Source organism: Bubalus bubalis, chromosome 19, assembly GCF_019923935.1.
Source record: "Bubalus bubalis isolate 160015118507 breed Murrah chromosome 19, NDDB_SH_1, whole genome shotgun sequence".
In the NCBI taxonomy this organism is placed as follows: domain Eukaryota; kingdom Metazoa; phylum Chordata; class Mammalia; order Artiodactyla; family Bovidae; genus Bubalus; species Bubalus bubalis.
The window spans coordinates 4,827,553-4,844,734 of NC_059175.1; the positions used below are offsets into that span (position 1 = coordinate 4,827,553).

Here is a 17,182-nt window from a genome sequence, read left to right on the forward strand (position 1 = left end):
ACTGGGATTACCAGTCGAGGCCACGGGCCTGGGGTCAGAGCAGGGAGAAGAGCTCAGGCTGGTGACTATGCTGTGATCTTCCCTTTCTCCTTCTAGCCTTATAACTCAGGCCTGGTTTGGCAGCCTGTGACTGGTGACAGTAGGGAATAGGTAAGGGGCAGTAATAATGATAGTATTATTATTACTGTAAAGGAAACATGAATGGGGAACAGACACTGGGCCATGCACTGTGCTTGCAGATTTGGTCTCTCACTAGGTGGGAATTGAGCCTTTGGAGATGTAAGGACAGTCCAGCTGGTATTGCCCTGAGACTCAGCAAGGGTTCTTGGCTGGATGGGCCCTCCTTCTCAGTTTAAGACCCAACTGGCAGTGGGAAGGATGAGGCAGGCTCCCTTCGTGACATCTGGGGGCTTCTGTGGTTAATGCGTGGAACCCAAGTTTTCCTCTCTCACTCTAATTCACCAATTAAAACCAAACAGTGAGGGGGTTAATTTGGGTTTAAGTTTGAAAGGGGAGAGGATACTGACAAGTGGAAAAGGAACAGAGGGTATCATAGGAGGGAAGACCATCAGGGGTAAATGAACAGAGGGGACGTGGTGCATTTCATATGAGGAATAGGAGTTGCCCAGTTTGGTGTTCAAATGCAAGATAAAGCGTTTGGGGCCTTGTTGCAGGGCCTTTGTGAACAAATCTGTGCTCACCAGAGAAGATTTTGTTATCTCATCCTGGTGGCATTTAGGGATGAAACTCCAGGATGCTCTTAGACTAGATTCCCTTTTGGAGTTAGGAAAAGGTCAGTGGCCCAGAGCTGACACTGTGAAGGAAGGGATGGATGAGAGGAATGGTAAGTAATTAGTTGGAATCTTGATGTGGATTGCTGTACCTAGAAGGATGTTCTTACTTGGTTGTGAGCAGGTGGTGCCTTGGAGGATGGGAAGTCGTTGAATGATGAGGCAGTGTTGTGTAGGTTGATGTTAATACTTGGTGGCTGGTCCAGGCTGTCTGAGTTCCAAAGCCAGAGTGGGAAACGTGGCTTCCACGTGTAGAGCTCCTCCTCCTGCACGCCACGCCCCCTTGGGGGCCCGACTGTCTGGACTGATGGCACCACCTTATGGTCAGAGAAGGAACTGCCTGTCCAAATAGTGGACTCTCTTCCAGGCTCAAAGACCTGAGACACTTAACACCAGGTCTTCCACCTTCTCCTCAATTTCCTTAGCAAATAAGTTAATACAGATTTAGACAGTCTCCTCCTTGCAACCACATGCTTTAATCACCCCATCAAGGAAATCTCACTCAGACTTTTTGCTTTTCCTCCCCCATCCGTTGATGTGAGCCTCAAATCTGTTCTTATCATGGCTCCTTTGTGTCATGTCTGTGACGGAAAATGGCAAAAAAGGTGTCCACGTGAAACCGGCCAGACAAAATAACAATAAAGTGCTGCTACCAGCCTCCAAAATAAGTAGAGGTCTCTCCCTAAAAAGTCTCTATCCTTCCCTTTGTTTTCTTTCATTGATCGGGTTGTTTCATTAAATGGAATTCAAGAGAAGGGATACTGTATCATCCATCTTTGAGTCTATGTATTGGTGTTACAACAAAATTGCTCTCTACTCATTTTCACAGTAAAAGTCCAGGGCCTCAATAACATTTTGAGTTAAGAAGACTTTTGTGGGGCTGCTCTGGAAACCTCACCATCATTTATAGTATTGTTTATTGGAGGAAAAACTATTCTAAGTTCCCAAAATAACCAACTCCCAAAGGTTTGGAGTACACCACTTTTGTGAATTGGACATTTCCTCTATGTAGTAGATTAATAGTCAAACCATAGTTGTGGACTGACTGGAAACAAAAGATAAATGAGAATTCAAAAAACCCCAAGAGAATAATAACACTGTCTCCTCACCGTAAAGAATCAAAAGCCGTAATCATCAGGCGTCTGATCATGGTCTGAGTTTTGTTTGTGCCTTGCTCTGAAGCCTGCATAATATTCCACTTGGCATCTCTGTTTTCCTCGGGTTATGATTTTTGCTTCCTCACTGTGTGCAGAGACAAAACTCCAGGAGGAAGTGTCCCAGGATCTGCAGGATCTCTACGAGGAGTGCTTGTGGGGCCTGGAGGGGAGCCCCTCTGGCCTTAGAGCCCTGCGGCGCTTTCTCTACGATGGGTTTGGTTGGAGAACTGTGAGTAAAGGACAAGTTGTTGTTTTATTGTGTGTGTGTGGGGGGCAATTTTCCAGGGAGCCAGATTTTGAAAATCTTCATGAAATGATCAAATCTGTTCATGTGATTTAACCAGCAGTATGCCATCAGGGTCCATGGAACTAAATTTTCATTTTTGAGTTTGTTTTTTTTTTCCTGAGGAGTTCTAACTATTTGTAAAGGTTAATATTTCATGATTTTGGTTCTTTTTAAAATAAATCTTGCAAAGATCAAAGAGAACATTTACTTTTTTAACAAAAACAGAATAAAACCCATTCTATCTTGAATGTACCATGTAGGACCATTGGGGCCATCTATAAATCTAAGACTTTATGGAATCTGATTTTTCTTACATCTTGAAACACTTTTCATTTTATCATCCTTGGAATTATTTTATCATTACCCATCAATTATTACCAGTTAGACTAAAAAATACTAAAATAATAAGAAAATGAAAGAATGATGGCATCACCACCCAGAAAGATGATGCAATAGTGAAATAAATCATCATGATTGCATCACTCTTCAGTTTTCTTATTACATTGCTTAGAGTATTACATCATCTTTCAAGAAAGTTTAAAAGAGGCTAGAAGATACCATCTTTGTAGTTTTATTATTACTGCTTTCATTGCATGCCATTGAGAATAGAGAATTTTTCATTGCCTGCACAAAATGGTGAAGAGAGAAGAAAAGTGACAAAGGAAAATGTTTTTTACAGTAGCTAACAATAGTGATAGTAAAATTCACTTTGTAAGCAAAGTCTCAGACCCTGAATTTTACCGTACAATAATCTAGTTTTCTCACACTCTAGAATCGACAAATAAACAATATATTTTTGAGGACAAAGAGAAAATATGATATTCTCATCCAGTTAGTCATTCAACAAGAATGATTTCATCACCCAATATTTTACAACAAGAACTGGGACCATCCTGTTTTGCTCGAAGAAGCAGGAACCAATGTTCTTTTACCTATTGTGGTGTTTGCTTAACAAAATTTTCTTGACACAGTTTGAAGGGGACAAATGACAAAATCAGGTGTGTTTGCAAAAGTGATCCAGAGAATATTCTTGCCAATGTTTATAAATGTAAAAATGAAAAGGCTTTACAATTATGGAGAAAGATGACCATCTTCTCTTTAGCAAAGTTATGACCCATCAGAGGTTTCAAAAGTACTAGTTTTATAATGCAAGAAGAACCAGAAATGACAATAAATTAGGACTTATTGGAGAATTACTTGAAATATGGAATTAGTATTTGTGAGATGGATCTGCCCCAGGTTCACATTTGACAGCTCGTGAATAGTTAATTGCATGTAGAGAATATTGCTCATTTTGAGTTTATATACCTTCAAAGTCAGGAGAATAGGGAATGAAAATGTGCTATATTTAAATGATTGAACGAATTTTGTAGTAAAAATGTAAAAACTATCCCTTTATTATTACTTCTGTAAATTACTCAGAAAAATAAAAAGACTTCCATTGGACCAGATGATGACAGCTTTTTCTTGCTGTACATACAGCAGGGCCTGAGGTTACATACATAGAATATTTAAAAAAAGTCAAATAAACTCCTTCAGGTAAGCAGGAGCCAGTGTAGGAGACTCTGTCCATCTGTCTATTCTCAGCCCTTCCACCACCCCACTTTCCTTAAAGCTTGAAATGGCAATCCACTCCAGTATTCTTGCCTGGAGAATCCCACGGACAGAGGAGCCTGGCGGGCTACAGTCCACGGGGTCGCAAAGAGTCGGATACCACTGAGTGACTTCACTCACTCACTCACTCAAGGATTAATGACTGTTTTACAGCAGGGTGCTTTGAATGAAAGACATTGTCATATAGCCTCTCCGTTTATTCTCCCCTTTAGTGGAACTCAGTATTTCTCAAAATCCAATGGGGATAAGAATCACTGTATATGACATAAAATATGGATACTGCATTTTAGTGTATGGTAGGCAGGATTTGTAAGGTTCATTTTGACCATTCAAGAATTTTTACTTTGTGTGAAGACTTTACAACCGACCTGTCTTAGTCCACTGAGGTGGCCGTAACAGAATACCATTGTCTGGGTGACTTAAACAACAATTTTCTTTTGGCCTGCCTGTACGGCTTGCCTGGTTCTTAGTTCCCTGATAAGGGATTGCAACTGTGTCCTTGGCAGTGAAAGTGCAGAGTCCCAACCACTGGACTGCCAGGGAGTTCCCACAAATGTTTATTTCTCATAGTTCTGGAAGCTGGAAACCTGAGATCAGGGCGCCAGCCTGGTTGGGTTCTTGGTGGAGGCCTGCTTCCTTGATTATACATAAAAAGAGGGAGAGAGAGAGATGCTGAGACAGAGCTCCATCTCTATAAGGGCATTAATCCCATCATGAGGGTCTCACCCTCATAAACTATCTAATTACCTCCTAAAGACTCCACATCCAAATCCCATCACATTGGGGGTTAGACTTTCAACTTATGAATTCAGGGAGGACACAGACATTCAGTCTATAGCACTAAGCCACTCTGACATTGATTCATTCAGTAAACTTTTGTGTGTGTATGTTTTAGACCTGGTGTTACATACCGGGCAGGAAGGAAGAGCTAAACGCAGGCACTGCCCTTCTGACTTCCCTGGTGACTCAGATGGTAAAGAATCTACCTGCAATGCGGGAGACCTGGGTTTGATCCCTGGGTTGGGAAGATCCCTTGGAGAAGGGAATGGCAACCCACTCCAGTATTCTTGCCTGGAGAATCCCATGGACAGAGGAGCCTGGCATGCTACTATCCATGCAGTTGCAGAGAGTCGAACACGACTGAGTGACTGTCACGACTGCCCTTATAGCAGCATCAATCTAGAGAGGAGGAAGCAATAATTTTTCGAGCACTGTGTGGTCAGAATTACTATGGAGATGAGATCAGGGTATCCTGGGAACTAAGAGAATGGTTGCCCTCAACGATTGACACCTCAGTGGTTGACGCTTTATGAAAGGTGTTAAAGATGAACATTATTAGTTTTTACATTCATTTACAAAACAGGAATTGAAGAGGAGAATGGTTAGGAGGCATTTGGAGGGTGGAAACAGGGAGAAAAAGCCTCCAGGCAGCAGGGCCCAGAGGAGTGAGAGAGACCAGGCAAGATGGGGAGCTGGGTGGTCTGGTGTGGCTGGGCAGGATGGTGTTTGTGGAGGAGAGGACTCTCGGCTGGACACTGAGTGGGATTAGACCCTGAGGGCCTATTGTGTCTGTCTTCATCTGCAAGTAATAGAAAACCCTAAGCAAAAACCTTATTAAAGGCAAGTGTGTTACTCCCCATTCCAGAAAGTGGGTTGGGGATGGAAACCTCCGAGGGGGGAACACACTGCGGAGTCAGGTGGCAAGTGTAGAGGTGATTTTGAGAAGCTTGTGGGGGGCAAATGGACAGGATAATCAACTTGTACACTTGAGGGGTAAGAGGGAAAAATGGCGGCAGCTTAAGCCTCCCTTTTCCTGCCCTGTGCTCCCCACTTCTCTTCCACTCCCCACCCACATCTCCCAATCAATGCTGTCACTACTCTTCTGGGTGTGTGTGTGTGTGTGTGTGAGCCGCTCAGTCGTGTCCAACTCTTTGTGCCCACTAGGCTTGTAGTGGGCTTGTAGCCCCCTCGGCTCCTCTGTCCATGGAATTTTCCAGGCAAGAATACTGGAGTGGGTTACCATTCCCTTCTCCAAAGGATCTTCCTGACCCAGGGGTTGAACCCAGGTCTCCTGTATTGCAGGTGGATTCTTTTACTGTCTGACCACAAAAACCCAGGAGTAATCTTCCATATGGAAACGAATCATTTTCTCCTTCCCTTTGCATGCCTCTGTGTGGGACTTATCATCAATTCATGCTGTTTCTGACTCCAAAATAACTGTCAGCTCTGTTCACCTCTTTATGTGTCTCCCGTCCAAGCCTCAGTCATCTCTGTCTTGTCCTACTGTGGAGCTGACCATCTGCTCTTTCGCTTCCACTTTTGCTCACCAACACTCTATCCAGTCCTAATTCTCTGCACTGTAGCCAGACTGATAAAATAAAACAAAACAAGTAGCCAACAAAAATAAACCCCAAACCCAATCCTGTCACTCTATTGCATAACTCTAGAGGCCTCCTTGAAATCCAGGTCACACTCCTGACCATGGACTGGACGGCCTGGTTAGATCTGGCCCTGCTGGTTTTGCAGACCTCAGGGGACTCACTCCCTCAATCGCTCCGTTCCAGCACCTTCTTTTTATGCTACTATTAGGCCAAGCTCTCTCCTGCCTTAGGGCCTTCATACAGGCTGTTCCTGTAAATTAGGAACAGTTGATCAGTTATTACACTGTTGCCTTATTTTCATTGTTTGTTGTCTTACTCTTTCTCCCACCCAAAATGTATTACAAGGGCCCTGAAGGAGAGGGTATTATCCAGCATGTTCAATGTTCAGTCCCCAGCACCCACTACCCTGACTCACAGCAGATTGTGTGTGTGTGTGTATGTTTGTGTGTGTGGTTGTTGCATGATGAAATGCCTCCTGGTTCCATTAGCAGAACTAGGACTTCCAGGGGGAAACCCAGTTTTGGGGAAAGACGATGGCTGTAAAGGGTTAGTGGGCCATCAAGGTGTGATATGCAATGCACAATTCAACAACACCCTCCTGTTCTTCTGCATTTCATAGTTCAGCCAGGACCCTGATTCCATACTGCTTTATGCTGAGATAATTTCTAGGTTAAAAGTATTTTCATATACAGGGCCCCTTTAAACCTCTCTACAACCTTGGGAGGGAGTAGCATTATTATTCCTGTACAGATGAAACTGTAACTCTCTCAAACTCAGAGATTCTTATCCAAAAATCACATATAGCTGGAAGGCTTCCTGTCCAGATTTGAATGTAGGTATTCAGATTTCTAGATCTTTGTATTTTATTGTTGTTCTGAGTTCATAATCTACTTCTCCATCCCCAGCAGTGACAATAAGACTTGTAGATTGTGTTGCAGAACATTTTCATTTTGATGATGAGCAAAGTGAACTTAGCTTGAAGGCCAGAGGAATCCAGCGGCCATGTATGTGCATATATGTATATGCATTTTTTTCTCCTGAAGACCTTAAAACCTTTGGGGAAAGACGATGGCTGTAAAGGGTTAGTGGGCCATCAAGGTGCGATATGCAATGCACAATTCAACAGCACCCTCCTGTTCTATTGCATAACTCCAGAGGCCTCCAGAAAAACAAAGAGAAAAGTAAAAGAAAGTCCTCAGGAGAAAGAAATGAACAACAACTAAGATAAGATTATAATCTAAAAGAAAGTCACAGAATGTGTTTTAGACTCTTCTTGTTCTTTGGCTAGGTTACAAACAAAAAAGATGCGGCTGACAAGATAAACTAGACATACAAAACTAAAGCAAGAGGGCTGCTAAGTGACAAGAAAAGAGCCCCCATGTATATGTGTGTGGAGGCGGCCGAGGGAGGGAGAGGGAGGCCAGAGGGGGATGCTCTGCAAGCAGCCTGGTTTCATCATTAGCAGCCAAGTGACGTTCACTGAAGGCTGGCGGGTGTTTAGGAGAGACAGAGACACAGACAGAGACACCGTCATCACAGACGGTGGAGAAGCAGACGGGAAAGGAGAGCTAATTTGTGGAGTGTGGAGGTTGGGGCAGCTTCTCGGGGGTGGGGATTTAGGTGCTGCGGCCTTCAGATCTTAGCCTTGTGCTCATTTGCTGTGTCTCCTCAGCTAGGTCCTTAGCCTCTCTGTGCTTCAGTCTGCTCATCCTGTTTCAGGATCATGCTGTGTGCTTCACAGGTTGCTGCAGGATTAACCGAGACTGCTCCGTGCGTGCTTCTCCCGGCTTTTTCCCTGGCCGTCAAAGCTAGCGGTGGGGGCTGTGGCCACTCTCTGGCCCACATCCGGGTGTGAGTAAGAACCGTGACCTTCTGTTGCTTGGGACACTGTCAGATCCTCAGAAGCAGGAAACAGAGTCGGGTGAGCTGCCCCCTCCTCCTACCTTGAGTGATAGTGAGATTGGGGTGGGTTTCATCTGGGGGCTGCTGTGTAGGTGGCAAGTGGATCCATTTATATTCACAGGTTACTGTGTGCCGTTACTTAGCAAATTTGCTTTTTCAAAATGCCTTAATGGACCGCTATAGTAAAAAGAGAAAAATCTTTTCCTTCGTATGTGTGTGTCGGCCAAATGATATTTTTAGAGATTTATTTTTGTGTGTTCACGATGTTCTTGAATAATGTTTCCACAAGTACGGTCAAAGATAAAACACGCAGTGCACAAAATCTGGTCGTGTGTGTCTTAGCATGTGGCTGTCTCTTGAGCAGCCCCGGACCCCACTTCCCCAAGCTCTGCGCTGGCCGTGTCTCCTCAGGAGGCCTTGTGTGAGCTGGCTTGCTGAGGCCAGGCTGGGGGGTGGTCCTCGTCCAGTGTCACCCCTCCCCCACTTCCACCCACGGCGCGGCTCTCTGTCTGGACTCACGGAGGCTCACTGGGTAAAGAATCCACCTGCAATATCAGGAGACCTAGGCTCAGTTGAGAGACCAGCCCAGAGTAAGCTGGAGTCTCTCTGCTGTAATTCCAAATTCTGAATAGTTCCCAGTTCTGATGCTTTGTGGTCAGCAGGGTGGGGCCATGTGCTGTGATCCTGTGGATGGGGGCCCATCCTGGGACTCTGTGGGCAGGGTGAGGGGGGAGCAGTTCCCTAAGATAGGACCTCATGGTAGACAGGTCACCAGGAGACACCCAAAAGTGTCAGCTCTAGAGATCTGGAGGGAAATTTGGCACTTGTGAATCTGCCTCTGTTCCCACTCAGCTACGCCCAGCTTTCTGGGCTCCTAGGTCAGCGTAGGACTGGGCAGGGAGATGGCTCTCCCAGCCACCACAGAGAGGGCCGCACCAAGAGTCTGGGAGGCAGGAGAGCCGGACCAGGAAGCAGAGAACTGAAGAGCTCTAGAACTGGGTCTACGTGGAGCCCGGCTGGAGGGTGCCAGGGTCCTCGGCAGAAGAGCCTTGCCATCGGGCTTTGGGGGGTGGCTGTCACGGTGACAGAGCTGCCCAGGACGTGACCTGCCGGTATCTGCTCCTTTCTCAGCGCCTCTAGAAGTGAGGTCCTCTGGTGACTTTTGCTGCCGTAAAGTCATTGGAGTCTGGAGTGGCTTCTTGGGATCCAGGCAATGAAGTCAGAGTGGAAGGAACATTCTAAGCACCTCGGAACTGATTAGGGTCTCCATGACTCTTCCTGAGCCCCACCCTGGGGTCCCTCCAGTCAGTCACGGGCTCCCTTTTCTTGTCTCCCCAGTGCTGAAGTCAGCTTGTCTCTCTTACAGACTTTCGTTCCATTCTCTCCCAGTTTCCTTGTTCTTTCCAACAAATTAATGGAAAACTTCCTGAAGTCAGGGGTGGCTGTGGGCGTTCTCTTTTCTCTGTGACTCACAATCCTGGACATGGCAAAGGGTCTCGGTGAATATTTGTCCACTGAATTGAAAGCGGTTTGTGAGTCTGACCTGTTCCCAGTTAACCAAGGACCGAAGCGGGCCTGTGGGCTGGGTCCATATCTACACAGTTAATGTCAGCATCACCAGCCATGAGTCATTTGCTTATTGCCTTTGTGGCTTTTACCAAACCTGCTTTCTACTTATGTGTTTACTACTTTTCTTTAAAGTGGCTTATGTTTTTCACTTAGAAAATTAATTTTAACAGGAAACTTTATTCCATACCCATGCATTAAAACCAGTTTTTATCTTCCTGGAAATGGAAGATAAACATCTCTTCAGTAGAAAGCATGTGTCCATCACCCAGTGAGTGATCTCCAGGGGCACTTGAGTAGCACACACGTCACACTTTGCGGAATTCTGATTTATATGATGGGTGAGGATGCATTCAGAAGAATGCCCGCTGGCCCTAGGCACACTTCTGGATCTTGGGCGACTTGCCATTCTGTGATCTGTGGTCACAGCAGCCAGGCGCTGCCACATGCTGTGGGTCTCACTGAAAAGGCAGCTTTGGTGACCGTTGAGAGGGCCCATGAAAGGGCTGTGGTGCCTTTCTCTCGTCTCTGGGGACCCTCTGCTCTTTGCCCTCCTGCCCTATTCCAGGCTCCTCCTGGCAGAGTAGAAGCCACTCTTTTGTCCCCATCATGGGAACAGCTATGGTGGAGGAGGTGAAGCAGACAGAGGAGCCGGGGGAGGGAATGAGGAGAGGGAGGGGACAGAGGAGGACAGGAAGGAAGAAGAGGAGGAGGGCGAGGATGAGGGGGAGGAGATGAGAGAGGAGGAGGAAGAGGCCAGGCTGTGTGGGCTTAGGGAACAAAGCCTGGGCAATTGTCTTGGAGAGGAGAGAATGGGGTGAGGGGTTGGACAATGGAGGAGAGGGGTGGAGGGTTGGCCATAATACTTTGCAGCAAGAAAATGGTTTTGGGTGAGAGGGAGAAAATAGCACAATGTATATTTGTCTCTTGAGTCTTAAGGCCTTGGCTGGGTGGACAAGCACAAAATCAACATTTTGGTTCTTGTGTTGCAATGGGTAACCCTTCTGTAGGGTGAAAGGTTTTATCAGTAAAAGTGAAAGTGAAGTCGCTCAGTCGTGTCCAATTCTTTGGGACCCCATGGACTGTAGCCCTCCAGGCTCCTCCATCTATGGGATTCTCCAGGCAATAGTACTGGAGTGGGTTGCCATTTCCTTCTCCAGGGGATCTTCCTGACCCAGGGATCGAACCCGGGTCTCCTGCATTGTAGGCAGATGCTTTACCATCTGAGCCACCAGGGAAGTAAAAGGCAAGGAACAAATGTAAAAGCAATAGGTTATTTTTTAGGGCAAATATGGTCTCTCTCTGTGTTGGATGTTTGGACTTGCCTTAATTACCAGTTTGGATTTTGGCAGGTTAAGAGGTCAAGTGGCACAGCAGATCATCAGTATACCTCCAGATTCCAAATCTGTGTTCTGGCTCAGCGTAGACACGAGGCTCCTAGAGCCGACAGGGACCTTGGTGTGAAGCATCTCCTGAGCTACTTCCAGCATACTCAGCATCTCTGGAATCTGACTGTGAGTCTGGTGGGGGACTTGCCTGGCAGGTGAAGCCCTAGCTTCTCAGGGCCCCTCCAGTAGCATCCAAGCTGTGATGCTGGCCAGCCCCTGTCTTCTGGACCCTGGACCTTTGGCTCCTGGGCACAGATCATGGTGGTTTAGGACAAGTCTTTGCAAGGATGTTGGGAACCAGTGTGCCTGGCTAAGGACTGGAGGGGGCATTGCAAGCTCCTGGCGAGTGTTCTTCTTCTCCCTCCAGATCAGGGTACTCAGAGGATGTTCCAGGCTGTTGTGCATCTGGGTGGGTAAACCAGCCACCGTATGTGTATGCTTGTGGAGTTCTGCATTTCTCTTCTTGCTTTATTTCAGACAGGGCTTTTAGCCTCTCCACACCTAAGTTGACGGTCTAATTTGAATCCCATTTCTGCCACTTGCTAACTGTGTGACCTTTGGCAGGTTCTTAACCTCTCTGTTCCTCTATTTCTCTGTAAAATGGTGGTAATTATTGTAGTGCATCTTTTTAGGGTTGTGGTGATCCAGAGACTTGACATACATTAGCATACAGAGCTCCTTGAGTTGTGTCTGATGGTCAGTAAGCACCATGGAGAAGTGTGAGCTGTTGATATCATCTGGGGCTGCTGCCTCTACCATCTCTTGTTTAAAGTAGTCTTTTATTTTCTCAAGATCCAGCTGTACCTCTTTTTCCACCACCCCTGTTGTGCCAGGCAGGGGTCTGAAGCAGTGCTGGTTGGTGCCCACCTAGTGATGCTATGCTAGCCCTTCCATCCTAACACTGCTGCTAAGTCGCCTCAGTCGTGTCCAACTCTGTGCGACCCCGTAGACGGCAGCCCACCAGGCTCCCCCGTCCCTGGGATTCTCCAGTCAAGAACACTGGAGTGGGTTGCCATTTCCTTCTCCAATGCATGGAAGTGAAAAGTGAAAGCGAAGTCACTCAGTCGTGTCCGACTCTTTGCGACCCCATGGACTGCAGCCCTCCAGGCTCCTCCGCCCATGGGATTTTCCAGGCAAGAGTACTGGAGTGGGGTGCCATTCACTACCACCACGCTAACCTTCTTCCTTGTCTTGAGCCTTAGTGTCCTGTGAACCGCGGTGTGAATCATCTACTTTGTCTATCAAGGAACAAGGTGCTGCTCCTCCTGCCCTCCCCCGTGGTCAGCTACCCCCTCTTTCCCCCAGTTTACGCTCTCTCAGTGGCCTTTGTCTCTGTTACCTGCTCCTCCACTTTCAGTAGCCGGTCCCCACCTTGACCCTATTAGGTGTCCGGGTGCTAAGTAGACCTCCACTGAAGTCCAGCGCATGTCTACCCATCGTCTCCTGGGGGTCCTCTGCTCACCCCTCCGGGGCTCAGAAGGGCTTGGGGAGAATTTCAGGGAGAAACTCCTTCAGCCTCCCGCTTTGATCACATGGCCCGTGCCCCAGGCTGTATTCTTCTCTCAGGTCCCCTTGCAGGTGAGAGAGGCCCTGAGGGCAGGTCATGTTTCTTCCTGGGGTTATGCCTAGCTGCCTGGTCGCTGTCCTGCTTCTGCCATTTGGAAGGCTTCTGCTTATACCCTGGTCTGCACGATGGCTTCCACTCCCTTTGTGGCCTGGCTGGCATCTGTTGATGGCCCGTCTGACTTTCTGGTTCCGTCCCCTTGGTTTCTGGGCTCTTTGGAGCCATCCTCTGAGGCTCAACTCTCCAAACTGTTCTTTTTGGTCTCTCCCTGGGAGATGCCACCAGACGAATTAGCACTGGCCCGTTTCTCTCTGTGGTCACCTTGAGCTTTGCTCTGCGTGTGGTTGTGTCCCCTGGGGGCTCAGTGAGCACACCCTCAAGACCCAGGACCCCCAGCCTGACCTCCAAGCTGGCTGCTGCTCTTGATCCCCACTGCTGCCTGTGGGGATGGGGGTGTCCTTCGCGGCTCAGGCCCCAGCACTGTGTCTGTCCCTTGCATCTGTCTGGGCTGCCTGCCTCTTGTAGCCATTCATCCTTCCGCTCAGCTCCTCTCCTCTCACCAGTCTGGGATCTGGTCCTTCCCTTGGGTGGATTCATGCAGATTTCTCAGTGGTCTGTTCTTCCCGGTTTATCCTCAGGCTCCCTGCAGACTGCAGAACTGCCTGTATCATGGGAAACCTTCAGTGAATCCAGAGGCTGGGACATGCGCCCCAAACCTCTGAGCACAGAGTGCAGAACCTCCGAGCTGACACCCAAGCTGCAGTTCCTGCCCCGTGATCCTGTTTTCAGCTCACTGCCTTCAGCTCTCTGACCCACCATTCTCTTCTCCGCCCAGCTGGGCTCCACAGTCCACAGCCTGCCCCTTCTTGCTTCCTCTCCGGAGGCCTCCTGGGAACTTAGTTTTATGTGTCAACTTGGCTGGGTTGTAGGCCCAGCTGGTCAATCAAATGGGAAGCTAAGTGTTGCTGCTAAGGTATTTTGTGGATGTAGTTAGCATCTACAGTCAGTTGACTGTAAGTAAAGAAGATTGCCCTGGATGATGTGGGTTGTTCCCATACAGTCAGCTGAGGTGTCCCAGAGAAGGCACTGTGCCTGCAGAATGCGGTATCAACTCCTCCTGTGTTTTCAGCTCACATTCTGTCCTAAAAATTCAGACTTGTCAGCCCCCATGATCACAGGAGCCAATTCCTTACAAAAAATCATCCTGGGTGTGTGTGTGTGTGTTCAGTCATGTCTGACTCTTTGCGACCCCATGGACTATAGCCCACCAGGCTCCTCTGTCCATGGGATTTTCCAGGCCAGAATACTGGAGTGGGTTGCCTCCAGGGGATCCTCTAGTGGATCTTTGCGACCCAGGGATCAAACCCACGTCTCTTGCGTCTCCTGCATTGCTGGTGGATTCTTTACCACTGTGCCACCTGGGAAGCGTGTGTATATGTGTGTAAACATACATACACACAGATACGTATGTGTGTAGTCCTGGTTCTGTTCTCTGTGAACCCTGACTGTGAATACCTCTTGTGGCTTGGCCCAGACCTCACTTTCTGGACCCCTTCTCTGAGTAGCCAGCCTTCAGAAGCCGTGCCTTCCCACCTACTCTGAGTGCCCTGACTGGATCCCTGTGGTTTTGCTCACCTAGTGCCTGATAGGGTTATATAGCTCCAAGGCTGTACACCCACAATTCCACTGTTGAGGAGAGGTATCCATTTTGTGCTTTTTTAAAAAATTGAAGTATAGTTGATTTACAATGTTGTGTTAGTTTCAGGAGTACAGTAAGGTGACTTAGTTATACATACATATATGCCTATTGTTTTCAGGTGCTTTTCCCTTATCAGATCAGATCAGTCGCTCAGTCATGTCCGACTCTTTGAGACCCCATGAATCGCAGCACGCCAGGCCTCCCTGTCCATCACCAATTCCCGGAGTTCACTGAGACTCACGTCCATCAAGTCAGTGATGCCATCCAGCCATCTCATCCTCTGTTGTCCTCTTCTCCTCCTGCCCCCAATCCCTCCCAGCATCAGAGTCTTTTCCAATGAGTCAACTCTTTGCACGAGGTGGCCAAAGTACTGGAGTTTCAGCTTTAGCATCATTCCTTCCAAAGACATCCCAGGGCTGATCTCCTTCAGAATGGACTGGTTGGATCTCCTTGCAGTCCAAGGGACTCTCAAGAGTCTTCTCCAGCACCACAGTTCAAAAACATCAATTCTTCAGTGCTCAGCCTTCTTCACAGTCCAACTCTCACATCCACGCATGACCACAGGAAAAACCATAGCCTTGACTAGACGAACCTTTACCTTATAGGTTATTACAAAATATTGAGTATAGTTCCCTGTGTTATACAGTAGAACCTCATTGGTTATCTGTTTTATTTATAGTAGAGAGTATGTGTTAATCCCTAATTCCTGATTTGTCCCTTCCCCTCTCCCTTTTCCGCTTGGTAACCATAAATTTGTTTTCTATGTCTGTGGGTCTATTTCTGTCTTGTATTTAAGTTCATTTGTATCATTTTTTTTAAGATTCCACATGCAAGCAGTATGGTGTGATGCTTGTCTTGGTTGGCTTGCTTTGCTGAGTATGGTAATTTCTGGGTCCACTTCATGCTTCTCTGGCCCTGCCTCAGCTCCTAGAAGAACTGGGCACATAGTGGGTGGCCACCAGGTCTTCGCTGGATGCCTGTGGGGAACCGGTGAGTTGGGGATGGGGATGGCTCTAAGCTGATTGCAAACACTCTCCTGGATTTCTGGTGGGGGTAATCAAGGGTCTCTAACCCAAGGTCATTTTTCAAAGAGTTGGTTTATTCCTTTTTTTTTCTTTAATATTTATTTGTCTTCTCTAGGTCTTGAATCCCAGGGACGGGGGAGCCTGGTGGGCTGCCATCTGTGGGGTCGCACAGAGTTGGACACGACTGAAGTGACTTAGCAGCAGCAGCAGCAGCAGCAGGTCTTAATTATAGCATGCAGGATCTTTAGTTGTGGCGTGTGAACTCTGAGTTGTGGCATGTGGGGTCTAGCTCCCTGACCAGTTACCAGACTGGGGCTCCCTGCACTAGGAGCAAGGAGTCTTAGCCATTGAACCACCAGGGATGTCCTAGTTTATTCTTTTGTGTTTGTGACCTGAGGCTCTAAAACGTACCCAGACTACATTTCTCCCGCCTTGTTCTCTGATTCTATGCCCAGCAGTGGTTTCCAGATCATAAGATATTGTACAAGTTCAAATATAGCAGAGGAGACTAAGTCTTGGAACTCCTGAGTGTCCAGGTGATCATTTGGTTGGTGGATACACCTTGGTTTTTGTGTTGCTTAGAACTGCATCTTGCTGGTGGTTGAATATCATTCTGGGATTTGTCTCCTAGGTGGCCAAGCCTTGGGTATCTCTAAGGAGTTTCAAGTGGAAAACCACGGAAGTGGCTGTATGCATTCAGATGGCTGGGTAACCTGCAGGACGGGTGCAGCCTCAGGACCGGCGGCCCAGCCTCCACCATCCAGCTCAGTCCTTCTGTGTCCCTGGTGATGTGACACCACATTCACTCAATAAGCTCCTTGAGCTTTTCAGTTTTAACAAAAGCCACAGCCTTCCTGGACTTTTCTTTTATGGACCTAGTACATAACCCTGCTGTATGTCTGCTGGGATGTTTTGAAATTGACAGCCCTCCTGCTTTCTCTTTTAACCAAACTCCACTCCTGTTGGTGAGTGAGGTGGAGTTAATGAGCCCATGGACAGCATGGCAAGTAACTTTTGAAATGACCCAAATTCCTTTAATTTTGTTGTTTTTAAGGAAAGGTCAAATAATTGGGGGAAAAAAAACTTTTGATGAGGAGTTATACTTAGGGTTTACAAAAAAGCACACTTTGTTGATAAAATATGAACTGTTTGAAAGATTTATAAGAGTCTAAAATCCTGCATAGCCCTTCAGAATTTGAAGTAGCAGGAAACCACTGTGATATTTTTAAAGCAAGTATTTATAAAAGTAATTGGGTACTCTTGATGTGGAATAAGGAGGAAAAAAATAACGGTAAGGAAGCTATATTGGACTTGACATAAAAGTGAGGTATGTAATTTGGGAGCAGAAGGAAGGGCAAGTGACGCGTACACACAGTACCTGCGGGCCTCTCACCCTGCAGAGCTGGAGTCAGGACAGAATGGTGCTGGAGGGAGGAGGGCTCTTCAGGGCCCACGAGCAGTGCTCAGGTATTGCAGCTAATGTCTGAAACCCCAGTGTAAAACTCCAAGGCCCTCTAAAACAGATTCCATGCAAATGGGACAGAAAACACATGTTTCTGAGAACATTTTGGTTAAAATTAAAAATGTGGCAGAGATTGTGCCAATAATTTACTCGAGAATATCCAAACCAGATGCTGCTAGCCGGTAATTCCAAGTAATTTGCCAAAATTATGTATTTACTTTAATCCTAGAGATGAAGTTAAAATATGCATGGTTTTTGTTATTTGTGGTGTAGAAAAAAAAATCTGATGTGACTTCAGCTAATACCGGGTAGAAGACAAAGAAATGGGCAAGGTATGTCTATTAACT

General features: G+C 46.9%; 2 long non-coding RNA genes across 2 annotated transcripts; both read left to right on the forward strand.

Moving 5' to 3' along the window:
* Nucleotides 1-10,836: 10,836 nt before the first annotated feature.
* On the forward strand, nucleotides 10,837-15,549 carry LOC123330653. Its single transcript, XR_006546712.2, has 3 exons — nucleotides 10,837-11,211; nucleotides 15,169-15,338; nucleotides 15,489-15,549. It is a non-coding gene; the product is annotated as an uncharacterized LOC123330653 (long non-coding RNA).
* Nucleotides 15,550-15,636: 87 nt separating this feature from the next.
* Nucleotides 15,637-16,291, forward strand: LOC123330654. Its single transcript, XR_006546713.2, has 2 exons — nucleotides 15,637-15,909; nucleotides 16,005-16,291. It is a non-coding gene; the product is annotated as an uncharacterized LOC123330654 (long non-coding RNA).
* Nucleotides 16,292-17,182: the final 891 nt, after the last annotated feature.